Source organism: Eublepharis macularius, chromosome 2 (assembly GCF_028583425.1).
Source record: "Eublepharis macularius isolate TG4126 chromosome 2, MPM_Emac_v1.0, whole genome shotgun sequence".
In the NCBI taxonomy this organism is placed as follows: Eukaryota; Metazoa; Chordata; class Lepidosauria; order Squamata; family Eublepharidae; genus Eublepharis; species Eublepharis macularius.
Window position 1 is genome coordinate 154,555,808 of NC_072791.1, and position 12,299 is coordinate 154,568,106.

A 12,299-nucleotide genomic window follows, 5' to 3' on the forward strand; every position below is an offset into this window, starting at 1 on the left:
ACCCAAAAACATTAATAAAAACAAATGTTTATTAGCAATTTTGCAGATATGGGATAAATTTAAAACTAAACTCATTCCACAAAAATCCAGATTCTCCTCATTTGTTAATCAGCCTTGGTTTCCTCCAGGTCAAGAAACTGGTTTCATAAAGATATTCCAACAGGCTAAGATAACAAGATTAATTGATATAGCTACAAATTCAGGCCTGATGGAGAAATCAGAAATAGAAGACAAACTAATGCAAAAACTGTTATGGTTTAGATATTTACAGATTAAAAATATGATGGAACAAATAGACATAAAAACAATAATGAAAACTCCCATGACGGAATTTGAAATGATATTACGCTCCTACACAGCTCAAAAAAAAGGAATGATCTCCATACTCTACACTACATTATTGAGTATTTTGAATAAAAAGCAAATTCTCTGTCAACCCAGCTGGGCCAAAGATTGCAAAGTAGAACAATCACCTGAGATATGGAATAAGATTTGGAATTCAACTATATTTAGATCAAATGTAATCCTAACTAAGTTGCAAACATTTAAAATTATTCACAGGTGGTATCTTACGCCTAAGAGACTATCTAATATATATCCCTCAGCTTCCCCACAATGCTGGAAAAACTGTGGAGAAACGGGTACGTTTGCCCATTGTTGGTGGGGTTGCCCTTTCATAAAAAATTATTGGGAAAAAGTGATTGAATTAATCAATACAATTACAGGATATGAAATCCCTTTGGATCCCAAAATCATTTTTTTAGATCAATGGGATGACTTAAAAATACCTATGATTAGAAAAGAATTGATAGCAACTTTATTAGTAGTAGCAAAAAACGAGATAGCGTTGGTTTGGAAAAAAGATCACGCACCCTCTGTAGATTCGTGGTTTGAAAAACTATGGAATCATTTTATAATGGAAAAAACTCACAATGACCTGTATATAGCCGAACAGTTTCCTACAGAATCCAAGTTCATGGAAAAATGGCTTCCATTCTTTGAACATGTTGAAAAGAATAATATCCAGCCTAAATCAAAAATACTTCAAACAATTACTCTTTCTAGCAGCTTTATATTGTAGCCTATTAGTTTTGTTGTATTACATAGTTCTTAATTGTATGTAATTAACTACCTCCTGTATTACAAAAGTTTTGTACTGGTTACTATTTCAGTTATAGTTATATGTGTATGTTAGTACGTTGTAATAGTTTAATTGCAATAAAAAAAAAAAAGAAACAAATGCTCTCAATGGCAACCACAACAGTGTTGACAGCCTTCAAGGCTTGGTTTCTGTCAGTAAAAACAAGGGGGAGGCTCCTTTTCAGGAGCTTTTGACAGAGGAGTCATCAGGGCCAGGCCAGGAAGCAACCACCCAACTTGCATAACTCACTCAAGCGCAGCTTCTTCCTACTGTTCAACAGCAGCCACCTCACAAGAGCCAGCATGCTGCAGTGGTTAGAATTTCAGACTGGGATCTGAGAGACTCATGTTCAAATCCCCAGTTTGCCAGTGAGGCTTACTGGGTGGCCAGGCGCGCGCGCGTGCGCACGCACGCACACGCACGCGCGCACGCGCACGCGCACACACACACACACACACACACACACAGCCTAATGGGGAGCTGGAGGATAATGTAAACTGTTTTGGGTTCCCATTATGGAGAAACATGGGATATAAATGAAGTAAATAAATAATAAATGTTAGTGAAGATAGGGAAGCAAATAAAAGGCCAGAAGGAAGGAAGGAAAAAAAGTGAAGATATGGGAGATGCCAAGAGGAAGGAAAGAGGAAATAGTGTGTGGGGGGGAGGGGTACACCAGAAAATGAGATGCCTTATGCAAGTTCTTGAAGGTTTCTCCACCATGCTACTGGGTGTGGCCAAGTGGCTGGCACTGTGCAACTCAGCCAGAGTTTTCCCACAGAGGAGCCTCCAGGAGTAGGAAAGGAGGGAAAACGGAAAACGGGGGGGGGGGCAGATAAAGGTAGGTTGGCTGTTGGCTGTGAAGAAAAGAAGGAGGTAGAAAAATGGGAGAGGCTGTGGGGGGCTTTCAGGGAAGACAAAGAATAAATCATGGGGGAGAAGAAAATGAGATGCCCCCCTGCAAGTCCTTGTGGGTATCCCATTTGTAATGATCTAATGGGCAAATGGATGGCTCCTTTCCAGCAAAATCATGTGTAAAAAGAGATGTTATGAACATGAGGCGAGACAGAAATTAGTTTGGTTGATCTAATTTGTGAATCAAATATGAACATTCATTTCAGTTAATAACTCTCCAGAGCATCTACAAAGAACTTGGCACCATTAACTTTGATTCATTTGCTGTTTTTATAACAGGCTGGAGTGTAATTAGTTTGTTGAGCAGTTAAATTGCTGAATGACCAAACCTGATCATTGGCTTCAACAGAAGAGTCTCAGCCCAATGAAATAACCTCTGTGACATTTTGTCGCTAGAGGTCAAGACTTCCCCTTTTCACCAAATCAATCACAAGTTACAATAGCAAAATAGATTGATGCTGAACTCAGAGTTCAGGCAATAAAAAATACTAAACTCAAATCAATTCACCACTAGAGCAATAGTTTTAAGTCAGCTGTCCCCTCCACACAGTTGCATGATAAGGTGAATGCCTGCAACATTAGTAACAGTTGCTTTGTATCCCATTACCTTGAACACCCTTTGGGGGAACAATGATGGCAATGGGGGCAGTATGACAAGTTAAATGAAAGTCCTACACTGTGAAATGGGCTGCAGAGTCCCCACATTCATGTGCCCCTCTGCAAGCTGTTTTGCTCTAGCCCCATCTCCCCCTCCCTTCCTAGAGCAGATGGAAGCAGCGCCAAGCCCTGTTTATCTTGCCACCCGTTGCCTGGTGCAGTGTTTGCTCCAAGGACCGTTTCCTGCTGCAGGCGCAGACACAGCTGGGTTTATTTGCCAGGCCTGGTTGATTAGATCAGGAATGCCCCCCCTTTTTTTCTCCCATTTCATTTCACTACCAAATCATCCTGCACCCTTAGGCAGGGAATGCAAATACAACAGGGAGCATGCCATTTCTCCCATTATGCCAGGGGTGGAAAAGAAAAAAAGCATTCCTTACACTGAGAGCTAGGAGATGATCAAGTCTCAGAACCCCATTCCAGATTTTAGGAAAGCTGATGTTGCCCGAATGCCCTCCTTGAAGCCTACATCACCTGTATTTGTATCTCTGCAGCTGATGATCACTAGGCAGCACAAGCAGCCCCTTCCTGACACCCTCCGAGGTGCAAACTCACTGAGGCCAGAAGGAACAACCAGGTCCCTGTTCCTGAAACACACCATCACAAGCTTCTGTTGTAATACTGCCTCATCGTTTGCAAAGCTTGCCTGAATTGCTTTCTGCACCTACATTTTTAGTCACCACTTTCCATTTCACATTCCTCCTAAGTAGGCTATGACTGGGGAGGAACCCTGTGTCAGCAGTAGAGCATCTGAGTACCAGATGGGAAAGTTACCAGGATTGCTGAATAGCTTTGAGTAGGGTAGGTGGGTGAGGGGAAGGAAGGTTGGGTGTTGATGGGATCAGGAGCTTTCTGGGAGCCTCATTGTTCTAAGTTATGTATCTCCAGGGTGTGGAGGGGACTGTTGGTCACCCAGGCACTATGACTCACCTCCTGGTAATTTTCCAGGCTCCTGCCTTGGATGAAATGTGAAGAGGGCGTCTGACTGCTAATAATCCCTCCCCACCCCCACAATGAAGGAAAAGCATCGTAGGCATATGACTTCATTGCACTTATATGGAGTGGCAAGCAGGCTGGAGGTCCCAGGGAAGGAAGGATGAGAAGGATAAGGAGGGAGGGATAGGGAACAGAATCATCAACTGAAAAAAGCTGTCTGGGCAAAAACTAAAATGAGCTAAATTAAAAACCAAAAGCTTTCCCTCTTCCTGAATTTAGGCTGCTCTCTCTGGGCTAATGGAGGGATCTTTCAAGATCAAAACACCAAATAAGCAATCAAATAACAAAACAAAAGGAAAAATCAAAACAAATGTAACATTAAACACTGAAATAATAAAATGATTAGCATAAGGCAAATGCAGCATAAAACAATCATCAAAGGTGGTAATAGATGATAAAGCAACTATATAGAATAACATATGGAGTGAACAAAATTGAAGGCAAATAAAGTCAACAGTAGGTGGGGAATGGAGAGCTTGGTAATCACCTCCCCCCGCCCCCGAGTCCAAAGTAAATGGTGGCACAAAACAATTTGTGCCAAGATCTTGAAGTCCCCCAACCAGAGTCCAAAGTAAACAGCAGTGTGCTAGAGTCTTGAGGTCACCCCTCCGCCCGAATCTAAGACAGCATCTGGAGAGCTGAGGAGAGGCACTGGTGGCTTGCCCTGGACAACTGGGCACTGGCAGGCAGGGGTTTTCGGAAGCAGGAGGAATGGCTTTGAAACAGGGAGCAAGTGGGTTCTGCAGGCTGGCGGATCCAGGCTTGGGTGCCTGCATTTCAGAACAGAGCTGAAAAGATTAACTATGAGGTGCTAACATCTGGGGCTATGAGGCTGGATGGAAGAAGCCAAGCCATCATTTTCTCCTAGGGTCAAGAGGACAGCAGCCGTGAAGCTTAGGTGAAGCTGTAGAGGTGCACCTGAGTCCGTGTGATTCGACGGCACATGCTTCTGCAAAGCCTCCTAGATTTGCAGATTAGATGACATGCCCAAAAACGTGGGAAAAAATGGCCAAAAAGAAAAGGTTTCCAAAAGAAAGGCAGGCTATTATATTCCGTGCTTAAAGCATTTTTAAAAGGGGGGGGGTGCCACTGTGGGGCAACCTGAAGGTTCCTCATTAGATAATATAAAACAAAGACATAGACACAAACACATTAATGAATGATATGGTAAGGCCTCCATTTGCTGAAGAACTAAATCTGGTGCTTGACCTGTTCAGTTACTGCTATTTGGGTCAGTCTTCACAAATTGCTCATGATTAATAGGTTATGGAATAGAATAGAATAGAATAGAATAGAATAGAATAGAATAGAATAGAATAGAATAGAATAGAATAGAATAGAATAGAATAATGTAGTTCCAAGCCTTAACTTTCAATTCCTCTATCATGATCCATCTTTACGCATACTTCTGTCCATCTCTATACATACAAAAGTCTGCTTAATCATCATGACTTCCTATGGCTAACACCATGAGCTGCAGTCTTGTGGGGCCAGGCACGTCTTGCTCCTTTACCTTTCACTCCCTAGAATACCTTCTTAAATATACAACATCGTTCTGTAGTTCATTCTGCTTGATCCATCACTCTCACACTCACTGCCCGATTCCTTTGTAAGCATCCTTTACTGACTTTGGCGTGTTCCAGCCCAATCTATTTATTGTTGTTCCATTGGTCCAGGATTTATTACTGGCATATATAACAAAAAGGAGTGAAAGGGGGTGTAGGTGTGCACATTTTCTGCACAGCTAAAGAGAAACCTCACGTAATTCAGGGTGTAGTGAACCTGCCAATTTGTAGGGTATGCATCTATATTCTCCCACCCCATTGCTTCTTACAAAAAAGGGAGGGGAGAAGGAGGGGTGGCCACCGGCTACCCACACAAAAAGAAAAAGGGAGGGGGGTGAGTGCACCAATCCTCACAAGGCCGAGTCTCAGCCAACTTGATTATGGAATGGATCTTAAAAATCCACCTTATAGGTTACTACCAGTCCTGCAAGGCAGGCCAGTGGTAAATGGAGAGAAATGGACAAAAGAAAATGCAAAGTGTAAAAATTCTGTTTCTCCACTCTCTGAAACACAAAACTGAGCAATGGGAGGGAGGGCAAGTGGAGGAACAATTGTGCAAGAGGGCAATGCCCTGAAAAGTGGGGGACAGGGCTGTCACACACATAGAAAGAAAACATAAGAACCCAAAAAACAAACCCACAAATAAAGGGAAGGAGGTTGAAGGAACTTTAACCCAAGTCACTTCAGTGGGGTTTTCCACCCCAGGGTTGGGCCCATTCCAAACTCTGAGTTGGGACCAATGAGAACACTTCTGCCAGGGTAGCCCATGTTTCCTACCATCTTTCCTATTTGGGCTTATCCCAGCCTGGAAGAGAACAAAAGGAAGGGGTGTGCGTAGGTCAGAATTCTGTTCGGAGCAGTTTTTTCACTTCAGTGGGGAGTGAGGGAATAAGTCTGACTGGGAAGAGAGTGTCTTTTAGAAGCTTCTAGCAACTGAGCATCTGTCGGAGATTTGTCTACCAGCATTATTTTATTCACAGCTGTACCTAGTGCTGGAAGTTCTACTTTATCATTTAGTCTCAGGCACTGGCATTTTAAAAAGAGGACATAGATATATAAACTTTCTTTACTTTTCTTAATCAGAACAAGCATTATTAAACTATAAATGTGCAACACAATCTTTTCCTCAAAGTTGCTGGTCTAGGAAGGCTGAGACAGAGCTAGCTGACCTGTAGTTAAAACCACAGGATTTTTGATCCAGTCCAAGTCCTTTGGGGGTACTGCATTTTTCCCCTCTTCTTTGTCTGGCCTGCAATATTATTGCAAGGGGGTATAGTCACAATGGGCTTTGTATAAATTGGCTGGACATGGGTCCAGAGATTTGTTTTGGGGTCTACTGGGGCCGAGGAAATTGCTTGGGTAATGGATTCCAGACTGTCCATGTTCAGAGGCTGGGGTTAATTCCTGATTCTGTGATAGAGAAGCTAAGGCAGGAGCTGAGGATGACAAAGCCAGGTCACTCGCTCCACTGCCCTTAACACTGTCCTGTTTCCTATTTAGGTTTGTAAGTTCCTCTATCTTACTTTGCCAATCTGCCAGTTTTCCTTTAGGGCACGGGTGGGGAATGTCTGGCCCGTGGGCTGGATACGGCCCGCAAAATCATTTGGTCTGGCCCACAGGGCTGGCGCATCCATTAAGGCGGAGCCGGCAGATGCCTCGAGTGCAGTTCTCTGAAGGAGGCGCTGTGGCCCATGCCGGCCCCCGATGACCCCCACCCCAGCCCGACCTGGCACCAGCGCCATGGGCCGCGCAGCACAAAAGCAACCAGGCTGTGCCTGTTGCTTCATGCACTTGCACCCCTGACCCGACCCGGCGGCAGTGCCACGGGACTCGTGGTGCAGAAGCAATCAGGCTGTGCCTATTGCTTCATGCGCTTGGTGGGTCAATCAGGTTGTGCCTATTGCTTCGCGCACTTGGTGGGTATTGGACATTGGGAAGGTCAGTTTGTAGCCCCTCAAAGTAGCTTCCAGCAGACACTCCAGTTTTTGCCACTGTGAAGAGAAAATGACCAAAGAGAAGCAGTTCCAGCCATCACATTAGGGGTGAGTTAATTAAATGTTTGACCAAATATAGCAGGCTAATTTTTAAGTTAATAATTTTGTATGGCCCATGAATGAAGTTATAAATATCCTAATTGGCCCTTGGCAGAAAAAAGGTTCCCCACCCCTGCTTTAGGGGCATCTGGGAAAGTTTTTGTTGAGTTCTGGGTGTGAATCACAACTTAAGTCTTTTTCTTTTCTATTTTATAGTTTGAGTTAATTTTAATTCACGGAGGCCTAAGGCTAGCTTCAATATATATATAGCAACATATACATTTGTAAGCAACACAAGCATGGGGGAGAACTGCAATCACAAGGGCCACTTGGATATTCCATCTCAGTTGCCAGATTTCTTGGAATCACTCTCGTTTCCCAGACCTCAACTTTCTAGTCCCTCCCTTCCCAAAAACTGGAGTGAAGGTATCCTCTTTTCTGACAGTTTTGTTCCTTGAGCAACTATAATGCAGGGAAGGGAGGCTGGGAATGTCTTTGCCAGCTGAATGAGAGCCAAGCTACAAGTGACAAATTACACTTACCTGGCAAGTGAACAGACTCACGTGTATTCCTCCTTGATCAAGTGGAGCGCAAGTGAATGGCAAGTGAACAGGGAGGAATACACGTGAGTCTGTTCACTTGCCAGGCAAGTGTAATTTGTCACTTGTAGCTTGGCTCTGAGATCTGGCCTAAGCTCCTGTCTCTCCTCTGTTGCAGCTATTTAGCCCTTCCCTGGCATCAGTTCTTAGCCTGTGGCCCTGAGTGAACCAAACTAATGCATGTACTTTTTTTGCTTAAATTGTATTTTTGCACTTACTTTGTAAGCCACTTTGAATCTCACCAGATGCGGGAGAAAACTGGGGTATAAATGCTTAAGTAAGTGTCCAAATGACACTACAGCAGTTAGTCAAGTGTCACCAGAGGATTCAGTGTTACAATGTAAAAGAAGGAGAAAATAGTGCTTATACACATTTTATCAACAAAGAGAGGGGATTGTAGAGAACATCTTGCTGGCTGCGCAACTTCTTGGCTATGCTTCTGCCTCCTTCCTGTTTGCAGATATAAAGGCTGGCATAGCTGGAGGCATAAGGTGAAGATCAAGAGCCCTAGCCTGTGTCCTCTGAGTGAGCCAGCCGTTGCATTCAAAACTGGCCTGTGATGGGGGGGGGAGGGTTCTTTATTAACTGTAGTTTGTGTTTATGAATTGTTTAAACCAGGTACTGTTGTAAGCTGCTTTGGGTCCGTATCTGGATTCTGGAAGAAAAGTATGGTAATAAATCACCTAAATAAATAGTAACAATGAAAACTCTATGTAGGTTTGTTTATTTGCTTCATTTATACCCTGCCTCTCTCCCCAGTGGGGACTCAAAGTGGCTTACATCATTCTGTTCTCCTCCATTGTAGCCTACCAACCTCTGTGAGGTAGTTTAGGCTGAGTGTGTGTGACTGACTCAACACCCCCCCCCCCAGCAAGTTTCCATGGCAGAGTGAGAGTTTGAACCTGGGTCTCCCAGATCCTAGTCTGACACACTAACCACCATGTCACACTGGGTTGCCAACTCTGGGTAAGGCAATTCCTGGATGTTTGGGGGTGTTGCCCAGAGAAGGCAGGGTTTAGGGAGCAAGCTCAGTAGGGTATAATTCCATAGAGTCCATCCTCTAAAGCAGCCATTTTCCCCATGGGAACTGATCTCTGTAGACTGGAGATCAGTTGTAGTTCTGGGAGATCTTCAGGCCCCAGCTGGAGGTTGGCAACCCTACAATTCCTCTTTGAAATAGTCAAATGTTCTCTTCTGCACATACCACAGTACAAGGAGAAGGCTGAGAAAAAGTGGTTCTGAGGGTGTGCCCACTGAATTCAGGGCTAAGTTGAGGTCTATACAAAAGAGCTTCCAGTTCATAGTGCATTCCCTAACCACACCCTGGGCAAGGATAAGGTTGGTTTAATGTTCCTTTTTATTTGGATGCTGGACATTCAGCCTCTGATCTGAGTACAAAATGTGAAAGTAAACAGAACCATCCTGAGGAGAGCATGACCCTCCCTCCACCCTGAACATCAGGTTACCTGTCTGGCCCGATTGCTATGGGGACTAATCCACCTGGAAGGCCATGAAGGACCAGCCAGCTGTTCCCACACAAATGACGACACCTCTCTGTTCAGCTGCCGGGATTGAAACAAGGGTCTCTAATTGAAGTAACTTCCATTATGAGAGCCTTACTAGTCCAGTGAATCCCATCATGTGGACCATAAATGGAAATTTATGGAGCTTCAAAGAAATAATACTCCATGGATTTTTTAAAAAATGTGTGCCAACTTTCTTGTGCTCAAGACCTGTATTTTCTCTACAACATAGCCACCAGCATTATATAGTCCTATAAAACATACATTCTAATCACAGCTCCATAGAATTTTAGCTTTTCCAAACCTTGTTGCAATCCTTTAACTAATGACTGAATCTCCTAGGTGTAATATTTCAATAAGCTGTTCTGTCTACTTATTTAATTTAGAGAGCATTTTTAACCCACCCTTCTCTGAAACTGGACGAGGCAGGTCATAATAATAATTAAAACAATGCACAATTACAAATCCATAGAAATTACGAAACAGACCTAACTACCACCCAAAATGATCAGCTGGCAGCACAACTTGCAGAATCTCAGCCAAGTGGACACCTTTTAAACAACTTCAGAAAGACTTTTGTGTAGAAAATGAGCTGCTGCTAATAAAGCTCTGGATCTAGCAGTGATCAGCTTAAAATCCCTACAGGGGCAAATAAAGAAGAGGTGTTGATTAGAGGAGCAGAGTTCTCCCACATGTTAATACTGAAAGAGGTGGCACCACAGGTCTTTGTTCCTTTTTTCTCTCACCCACCTATGTTTTTTTTTTTTAAATGAAGTCTAGAGCAGGGATCCCCAACCTTTTGGCACATGGGGGCCGCATTAGAGTGCCCAGTGCCTAAAGAGGGCCACAGCTTAACTCAAAATGCAACAAAATTGCAGGGTGATAGCAGCAAATAAGCAGGTTGGAGGGCCGCACAGAAAGAGCTTGGGGGCCGCATGTGACCTGCGGGCCGCAGGTTGGGGACCCCTGGTCTAGAGTATACACACAGATGATCAGGTCAAGTAAATGTTATTATGAAGGTGGCAGCTTTTTTAACAAAGTAGCAAAGGTAGGACTAGGTCCCAGGAAGATATGGTGAACAGTAATGGAAACTGATGTTTGTATAACATGCTCACAATAGGCCACTTTTCTTTTTCACATCCAGAGGGGGAAGTTGTGATTTGCATGCTATTTGGGTGTGGGGTGACTCTTGTCTAGGCATCTGCTGGAAAAGTTGTATGTTTATGCTTGCAGGCAAGGTGACCAGATGCAAAAGTGAGCAAGACTCCTGTAGCTTTAACAAGCTGCTCAAAAGTGGGAATGTTGGCAGAGGCAGGTTACTGTGCATGAGTTAGAAGAGCTGCACCTGTAGAAATTCCTTATTCTGTTAATAAAAGATACTTGTTCTCCTTTGATCATTGTATGTGCAGATTACCTGTATGTGTTTGTGTGGTTTTATGAATGTGTTCAGGTAATTAAATGCAGGGTTTTGATATCTTTAATATTTGTGCATTTATTTAAACCATTTATATCCCATGTCTCTTAGAGCTTGAGGATGCTTACAATAACAAATTAAAAACAACAAAAAATAAAAACAAATTACCTAAGTATTAGAATGATTTCATAATCTAAAGAGCATCTACCAATATCAGCAGCTGATCAGACTGACAGTAGTTCCTCCAAAAGCCTTACTGCCTAGGCCTTGCACTTTATTTACTTATACCCCACTTTTCTCTCCGATGGGGACCCGATGCAGCTTACATCATTCTCCCTTTCTCCACCTTATCCTCACAATAAAAATCTCTATGGGCTAGGTTAGGGTATGAATGAGTGACTAGCCCCAAGTCACCCAGGGAGCTTCTATGAGAGAGTGGGGATTTGAACCTGGGCCTCCCAGATCTCTACCACTACATCACACTGATTCCCACTTTTTCCTTAGATGTTAGGGGGACACTTGAGCATCCACTGGAATAGACCTCCCCCTTCCCTCCCCAGAAGTTCAGCTACTGCTGCTTTTCTTACTCTTCCAGCACTATGACAGAACGTGCTTTACCTGCTGGAATATTGCTTTCTACACAGCTGTCAAAGCTGCTGGTGCCCTTTCCGTTGGTGCTGGAAGTAGCCTGTGAGGTTCAAAATAAGCACTATTTGTAAACAAATATTCCTGTAGTTTTTAATGAGCATGATAGCAGGGAAGCTGCACCCTGGGACTGAGGGAGCATTGGTGACTTGTAACTTTCTATTACGAGTATGTTAGTAGCTCTACAACAGGCAGAAATCCACAGGTAAAGATTTTTTCCAGCTAGGAGAGGAAGTAATGGGAAATGTTTCACCTGTTAATTTCTTCCTGGCATGCCCTTGTTAAGTCCCTGCAGTCTTAAAGGTGGGGGTGGATATGGGGAATCTGAGGCCCATGCATTAAAGAGAGCAGCACCCCCACCTTTGATATCATCTGCACAAAAGCCCGCCTGTGACATCTCATGCCAGAGACACAAAATGAGGATTGTGGCACAGGGAGAACAGAACATCCTGCTGCCTTAGGGCTCCTTGCCTGACAGCCGGGCTGGCAAAAACAGCTGCAGCCCTGATAGAGCCACTGAATATTTCATTCTCCTCTAATCACTGGGTGAGTCCAGGGCAAAAGGGAGATTGGAACAAGGAGCTTCCCAGGTTGTCAATCTCAACTGCTGCTGACTGGGATCAAGACTTTTCAGGTTCAATCAATAACATGGAATAAAGTCTACCAACAGTTAACTGAGCTCAACAATGCTCACCCCTAAAAAAGGACAGGACATTGCATTACCCTTCATAGCATGGCTGCTGTAGGTAGGGTTGCTGACAGGCCCAGAGAAGTTTAAGGTGTGGAAATGGGCGGGTGAATGCTGGTATTA